The sequence below is a fragment of the Euleptes europaea genome, chromosome 14, assembly GCF_029931775.1.
Source record: "Euleptes europaea isolate rEulEur1 chromosome 14, rEulEur1.hap1, whole genome shotgun sequence".
Taxonomy (NCBI): Eukaryota; Metazoa; Chordata; class Lepidosauria; order Squamata; family Sphaerodactylidae; genus Euleptes; species Euleptes europaea.
The window spans coordinates 31922055-31930777 of NC_079325.1; positions in this window are offsets into that span (position 1 = coordinate 31922055).

Sequence of the window (8723 nt, forward strand, 5' to 3'; positions counted from 1 at the left end):
CTTAAGTGGTAGAGAGCATATAAAAACCAGCTCTTCTTCTCTAGATGCACATTTTCCCCATCTGAATTCTCAAAAAACTGCATGGGGGTTTATTTTTGGTCATTTATGCTTGGTAATTAGCAGTGCGTTCCAGGCTGAAGGGCCCTGCAATTTTTTTAATTTTTTTTTTTAGTTTTGCACACTGAACCATCATTTAGGAGGGGACTGCAAAGCTGGCGCATACCTGCTTCGCATTTCTTAAGAGCCCCTTTAACGATACCTTTTGTGTTTGCTCCGCCCCCACCACAAAGAATCCCCTCAAGTAAGCATGCAAAATCACAGCCAAGGGCAAACGGTAATTGCTAATTGTAAACGGCAGTTGCTAATAGCTATGCGAATGAAGGAGAAGGCGAGTGGGGGGTGGAATTTCTCCTTTTGCATTGGGACCGTGAATAGGCATTTTAAAGGTCGCATTTTAAAAAACAGCTTTGAGCGAGCTTCAAAATTGACCCTGCATAAATGGCCTAAGAGTCACTGGGCAAAACGTGCTTAATTCCAAGTAGGAGCAGATGGCGAGGAAGTATCTCAACGGGCCAGTTGCCCACTCGCTGCAGAACCAGTCCCCGCCAAGCGCCTGCTCCCCCCTTGCTTTTGTCTGCATGTGTGGGCTCTTCTTGAGAAGGGCAGAGCCAGCACTCTGCAGGAGGAGGAACCGGCTTGACGCTGGCTGGGAAGGAAGGCTGGTTGTCCTCTGATTTATGCATGGGAGGTTTTGCCTTGGGTTTGCCACTCTCTAGATGCACATTTCCCCCATCCAAGTTTTCAAAACTCTGCATCGGGGTTTATTTTTGAGTTTTGATAATTCGGATGGGGAAAATGCAGGTAGAGAGCGGCAAACCCAAGGCAAAACCTCCCATGCATAAGTGGAAAAGGGGAAGTGGAGGTCTCCTTTCGGTCCCTTCTAGTGCTCTAAGGAGGGTTACACTTTTCGATTTCCATTGAATTAAATGGCCGTTTATGCTTGGTAATTAGCAGCGCATTCCACGCTGAAGTGCCCTGCATATTTTTTGATTTCTTCACGCTAAACCATCATTCCAGCCGTCACTGCAAAGTTGGCGCATATCTGCTTCACATTTCTTAAGAGCCCCTTTAACACGACCTTTTCTATTTGCTCTGCCCCTACATCGAAGCATTCACTGAAGGAACCCTGAAGAATCACAGCTGCGGCTTAGCTATGCAAATGACAATCGCTAATGGCTATGCAAACGAAGGAGCAAGCGACTGTGTGTGTGGGGGGGTGGAATTTGTTTGACTTTCTCCTCTTACATCCAACCGTGAATAGTCATTTTAAAGGGTGGATTTTAAAAAGGAGCTTTGAGCGAGCATCAAAATCGACCCTGCATGAATGGCCTAATGTTCTTGGAAGTGTGTAACTCAGCTTAGGGTGGTATTGTTAGAGAGGGGGAAGTCTAGAGGGGTTAGCTGAGTTAGGCTGAAGTCCTAAGAACAGTTTCCTGGGAGTAATCCCCATTGAATAAAATAGGATTCACTTCCAAGTAGGCCTGCTTAGAATTGCTGTCCTGCTCTGTAACCGCACCATTGAACAGGAGTCCAGTGACACCACAAAAACAAACGAAATGCACTCCTGTGTCTGCTCTGGTCCTGAGTCAGACCTCACCCCATCTGATGCATAAAGTGTGTTAAGGGAAGGCTCTTCGTCTGAGCAAAACCCTCCACGTGTCATTGTAGGTGCTCCTAAGAAAAGGTGTTGCATGGGTTGTGGTGTGTTTTGGGAGTTTGGACCTGGACAGCTGCAAACAGCTCTTGAGTATGATATGACAGAGTGCCTCTGTGCACAGGTAGCCTTTCATTCTCTGCAGTGTTCCTAGGGTGCCTACATAGCACAGAGAGACTTTTGTTGTTAACCCTTAATCACAATGGGTTTTATTGTTATACATTGTAGGCTGCCTTAGGTACATGCATGCCAAATAGCAAGATACGTTTGCTTTAATAAAACCAGTGCCTAAGTAAAGAGGTGTATATACCTTGATTGTCCCTGGTTTCCCTGGGAGATTCCCTATTTGGGGCACCTGTTTTGTTGGGGGCGGGCAATTTTAGAGATGCAGTTTTTTTTTAAATCAGGTTGTTTCACCTTCCTTCTCCAGATGCCAGAGGAGATAGAAGTAGTATTTTTACTCTCTGTGTACATGCGAGTTTGCACAGGCACCAAATGCTAGGGTGTAGTAACTCTTCTCTCAGCCAGTTCTCCAGATGGTAAATTCTGCAGAATGTTTTGAGTCACAGCAATTTTGGAAGCAAGTGGAAACAGCTCTATTAGTGAGACTAGACACTCTCTTAAGCAGGTTTTACATTTCAAGAAAGGAAACTTTTATGATCCACTTACTAACTGATGTTGCTGTGGGACAGGATGTTGCAAGGTTCAGTGGGAAGGCATGGGCGCTGAAGCAGTTTGGCAACATCCCTGGTGTAAGAATAGGTGTCCCTGTTTTCACCTGGGGAATATTGGCAGGTATGTTGAGACCAGTTCTTCCTATACGCTCGAGCAGCCCTGGCACTCACCAGAGTGAAGTGGTGGTTTGAGTGTTGGACTAGGGTCTGGGAGATCCAAGTACGAATCTCCACTTCTGCCGTGGAAGGCTTGCTGGGTGACCTGGGGCCAGTTACACATACTCTTCCTAACCTACCTCTCAAGGTTATTGCGAGGATAAAATTGAGGAGAGGGAAATGATGTAAGCTGCTTTGGGTCTCCATTGGGGAGAAAGACAAATGAAGCACGTGAATAGAATAAGTGTTTCTCTAGAATAATCCCATGGAAGTCATCAGGCTTGTTTGCCCAGATTGCCAAGCGTAAGTGAGGCTTGGTCTCGGCATGCAACAAAACGAGGTGGTGGAAATCTGAGGCAGAAGAAGGAGCTGCGCCATTTCAGGCGGTAGGCCAGTGAAGTCACCTTCTGAATGCTCGCCTGTGTAAAAACGGCCTGCAAATAAAATTGATCGCACCAGGCAGAAAGGTTCTAGCCTTTTAGCCTTTCTCATGCCCTGACCTGGATGGCCCAGGCTAGCCTGATCTCGTCAGATCTCAGAAGATAAGCAGGGTTGGCCCTGGTTAGTATTTGGATGGGAGACCACCAAGGAAGTCCAGGGTTGCTGTGCAGAGGAAGGCACTGGCAAACCACCTCTGGTAGTCTCTTGCCATGAAAACCCCAAAAGGAGTCGCTGCGACTTGAAGGCACTTTACACACACACACATCCTTTCTCATGCTTGTTCCCTCTCTGAGAGCCCACCCAGCCCCTTCTGGCAGCTAGTTGACCACACCCTCTGTGGAACTGGTGCTCAAGAGGAAAGGCTGCCCCCGAACAGGTCAGCCTGTGCTTGGAAGGGTTTTAATTTGTTTGCAATGTCAGTTCTTCCTTTTTGGCAAAGTATAGATCTTATTTTTAAAAGCTGGTTTTATGTGTGCGGGGTTAAGCAGAGTTTAATAAATGTCCCAGGTGACTCCGCAAATTATAACCATCAGCAGGCCCAATACTTTCTGTTCCTTGTGTAAAACCCGTAGAAGAAAAAAGGGGAATAGAATAGAACCCATCCTAGAAAACGGAAGTTGGGTACCCAAGGTTGGGTGGGATGAAAAAATGTGTTTGGCTTGTGGTGACAGACATCAACCTTAGGCAATGCCATTGTGCTATTTTCACGGTTTTAAAATAATTTTAATATTGATATAGCGCTTCTAATAAATTATATATTTTCATTATTTATAATTTTTTTCATCCCACCCACCCCTGGGTACCCAACAAAAACCTTGTGTACAACCCACCAGAAGAAAGTAGTGCTTCCTAAGATGCTTGAACGTACACGTTGGGAATTGGCTGGGCTGAAGTCAGCCTCCGCGCTTCCATATAACTTGTTTTTGGGCCATACCCAGTTTCCATTTGCCCACCTTCCCCACGGCTGTGCGGATTCCAAATGTATATAAAAGCCTGCGCCAAGAAAAGCCGACTCTTCTGATCTTTTCTGACTATGCAAATCAAGCATGTCAATGTGATTAAAAAAAAAACCATTCTGCCCATTTTATTATAATTCAGTAGTCACAGGGAGGGCTGAGGGGCCACACTGCGCATAACATTTCCTGACCGCTGACAATGTTATTCAGCAACTCCTCTGGTTTAGAAGTGCACTCTTAAGGGAGATTGCTATTGCATGTTAATTTCAGTGTGTTTTGGGATCTCATATGTGGGTTGTTACAATGATGTTTTTGTTTGGTGAGGTACTTTCAGGCACAACACTTATTCCCCTGTTTCCTGCTAATGGCCTGTTGTATTGGAAATCTCCCCCACGCACGCAACCCTCACCCGCTGCCGCTCATCCCTGCCCCAGAATCAGTAGCCGGGATCTTTTCACTGGGGCAGATGCAAACTGCCCTATCATCCCTTCTAAAGGAGTTTGTGACCATTGTTCAGATTAAGAAGATCCGCACAGCCAGGTAATTTAACTAGCACGTCAAAAGCAAAGAGAAAGCGGAAGGAGAGTCTGTTGGAGAAGACTTGAGGCATGAAATTGGGAACAGTGTATCTGGTACACTATGCAATTATCTCTTTCTGGTCTTGTTTGAGTTTCAGTGGTCTTGTTTTAGTTGTCTGGTCTTGTCAGAGAATAGGGAACTGCAAATTATGACATGCATAAGCAGGTGATTTAGTTGAAGAGTCTGTGTGAGGGGGTGGCAGGAGAACGAAGCATGTTGTGCAAGGGAACAAAGAAAAAACACACCAAACTGTACTATTATGCTGGCCAATGGCCATAACAATAAATTACAAATTACAAACTGTACTATTGGTTCCCCTTGGGGCATTGACCTCTTCCCTGTTTTTGCCAGTATATCAGCAGTGAAGTCGTCTTGGGGGAGTCAGGATGAACGTGCTCAGGAATCTCAAAAGTGTCTCCCTTGCCCAGAAGCACACAGCCCACTTTTAAAAATAAAACTAATCTCCAAATCCTTTGCAGCAAATAGCAATCACAATCAACAGAATGGCCTGTTCAACAAAACCATCTTATATGTCAAACATAAGGCCCATAGGCTGGATCCGGCCCCTTAAGAGCTCTTATCTGGCCCACCTGATCTGGGCTGGCGATCTGGCCCTGCCCGACCACGTGACATTTATGTCATATCTGGCCCTTGTAACAAATGAGTTCGCGACACCCCTGGTCTAGGGTCTTCTCACTTCTGAATGTGATAGGATATTAAAGAAGACTTGTTGGGAAGATTGGACCTAATGTGCTGGTTTATACCAGAAGAGTCTGTTCTGGTGGTATAAAAGCTCTGCAGAAAACCTACCTACTCAGCTGAGTGGACAGACTGTTTCAGTTCTGCCTTCATGACTTTTTCGTCCTGTTAAGAAGAAGTTGGAAGGGAAAGTTTCCACTTCTTAGGTCCTGACCACAGCTGGAACAGTTTGTTTCTTGTTACTTTGGATACATACTTGGGGTCTGGGACCAAGAAAGAGAGCTTCAGGTTTGGAGAGAAAATTCCTTGGGAATGCTGGCTTGGGGGAAACCCTGTTGGGACTTGTTAGAGAAGGGATTAAAAATACACTGCGAGCCTCACAGGGCCATTAAGTGCAGCTTTGGGTGTGTGCTTGCAATGTTATGTACAGTTCTGATCATCCCATCTCGAACAGGACAAAATTAGAAATGGAAAATTGCAAAAGAGTCACAGGGCAGGAGCACCTTGCTTTGTGCACTACTGCTGGTGGCCAGATCCAACACAGAATTCTGCATTCCCAGGCCCAAAATTAAGCCCAGCATAAGGTTGGCTGCAATCATGTATACTCTTACTTGGAACTCAGTAAGCATGTGTATGATTGGGCTGATAGAGACTTATCAAAATGAAATTATTAATAGTGGCCGAAGGATCATCTTCTTTTCATTGAGAGCCAGCATGGTGTAGTGGTTAAGAGCGGTGGACTCTAATCTGGAGAACCGGGTTTGTTTCCCCACTCCTACTCATGGAGCCAGCTGGGTGACCATGGGCTCTTAGAGCCCTCTGCCTCCCCTACCTCACAGGGTGTCTGTTGGGGAGTGGGGAAGGGAAGGTGATTGTAAGTTGGTTTCCTTAAGTGGTAGAGAAAGTCACCATATAAAAACCAACTCTCCTCCTCCTCCTTCTCCTTGCAATTGGGGTCCAGCCCGATGAAGCTAAGAGATTGTGCTTCTTCTCACAACATAGCTGTTCCTTCAACAGCAACTTGGAGTTAAAGGTAAAGGTCCCCTGTGCAAGTACCGGGTCATTCCTGACTGATGGGGTGATGTCACATCCCGACGTTTACTAGGCAGACTTTGTTTACGGGGTGGTTTGCCAGTGCCTTCCCCAGTCATCCTCCCTTTACCCCCAGTAAGCTGGGTACTCATTTTGCCAACCTCGGAAGGATGGAAGGCTGAGTCAACCTTGAGCCGGCTACCTGAAACCAATTTCCGTTGGGATCGAACTCAGGTCGTGAGCAGAGTTTGGACTGCAGTACTGCAGCTTACCACTCTACCTCTGGACCAGGATTCTGTGCTGACTTTCCTGAATCTGTTAAAGACACAGGAGGAGACCCAGACAGATTTGGTTCTGGTCAGTTCTGCTGCCACAGAGGGTCATGATGGCAGCTGCCGTAGGTGACTTCGAAATGAAAGGGACAGATCTGTCAATCATAGATAGTGATGCAAAATGGAACCCTCAGATATGGGTGTGCCAAAAAGCTGGGGAAAAGTGGGAAGCAGGGATTTGAATAAGCAAGCCACTTCATGCTTCCAGCCATTCAAACAAGTTGCTGATCTTGGTTTTCCAAGTGGAACAGAAAGAGGAATGGAGCAAAACGGTAAGCAGGACACTGGTGTTGTGTTTTTCCATTGCGTTTGGGTAGCGCTCTTGCAAATCACATGCAAAACAAATGGAAATGATACCAAATGAATCTGATGAATGTAGAACAGGTTGAGATTATTTGAATAAGCTGCAAGGCAGGGAAGCTGAGAATAAATTACTGTTTAATGATTCCATACATACCTGTTGCATTGGATATTGTTTATTTCTTTAGGTGATGTGGAATGAAATTAAGTACTGTGAGATATTAATTGTAGTGTGTGTGTGGGGCTGAGTTGAATTTCATACACAGGGTTGTTTATTTCCCCTTCTGCCTCTGCCCACCATGTGTGGTTTGGTTTAGTTTTTTTATAGGATTTTATTCTGAGACGCACAACTGGGAATCCTCAGAGTCTTAGGGTTAAACCAGATGCAGGTTTCCGGGCCATGTCGCATTTGTAGATCAAAAGCAGAGGGAAGGTGTAACCAGTGGTGGACTGGGTCTAAAAATACTGGTTGCCAGGAGACAAAGGGGGCCCACCCACAACGATAAGGCTATCATTTAATTTTTAATAATGTTTATTTTTAACATATTGTCTAATGTTTAAGGGCCTCCACTTCATCAGAGGCCCACAGGGCAAGCTATCACAATGGTCAGTCCGCCACTGGGTGTAACTTTAAAGTAAAGGAACATGTGGGAGTAGAGTGCTGAACCTTCCTCCTTCCCGGTTCTTTGCATGCTTCCAGTATCGGACCAAGAAAGGTAAAGAGTGCCTTGTAAAACTACAGGGTGTGGTAGGGGCAGGTTTCGGCTCCTGGGCTCATTTCCCATTAAAGTAAGACACACATGCACACCACTTGTTTGAGATATTAATATAGTGGAGACCTGGATGAAGGCATCATTTCTGGCTCACCCTCAGGTTTCAGTTTGCTTTTAATGTGGAGGTTTGCAGGTCATCATGACCTGCTCCTGCAGGGCTTGTTTATTTATTTATTCATTTACATTCCTGCCCCACCCTCCCCAGATGGTGGTGTTCTGTGGCCATGCCCGTTCATCCCAATATTCCTTTCTCCAGATACCAGACTAAAAGTAAAGGTAGTCTCCTGTGCAAGCATCGGGTCATTGCTGACGCTACCAAACTACTGCTTGGGGGAAAAATGGTTTGACATAAATAAATACAGTTGATTTTGGCTTACCTTTGACCATCCTGGTCCCATGTGCATGCTTGATCCTAAATACTGACTTATTACTCTTGTACTGTGCTGTTCCTTCAAAGAACTTCCTTTCCCAAATAGCTTGCCATCTAGGCAGCTTGGAGAGCCATGCCTGAAACGAATTGTGTGCCTTCCGTACATTCTTTGAGCAATTGGTTGGCATGCATTTGGGCACAGAACCTGGGATCTGAGTATCTCATTATGTTTCAAACCTTGGAATGGTTTTTTCCTCTATAGTGTGATGTATGGGTCTGTTTAGTATTGTCGTAGAATCCACCAGATTGTCAGTCTTTCTGTCCTCTGATTAGAACAACAAGTCTTTGTTTCTCTATTGCAATAGTGGACATGGCTTCACAGAAGACTGCTTCTCCTTTGTGACTGCGTTTGCACCAGGAGAGGTGCCTGATCCTGGGAAAAATCAGATGTCTCTCATCTGACATGCTTGCTGAAATGCTTTGAGAAAAAAGTATCTCAACCAAGCCTTCTCATCACTGTCATTGTCCCTCAAAACCAATGTCATTGTTTCAGGGATGATGAGAATCTGAAACCCATGTCATCGCTGTACCTAGTAGAGTGTTAGGAGGGGGACAAAGGATCCCACCTCAAGGATCTTACAGCTAAACTGCCATGGAGGGGAGAGTAGCCAGGGTGGAATGTGAGCAAATGCAGCTA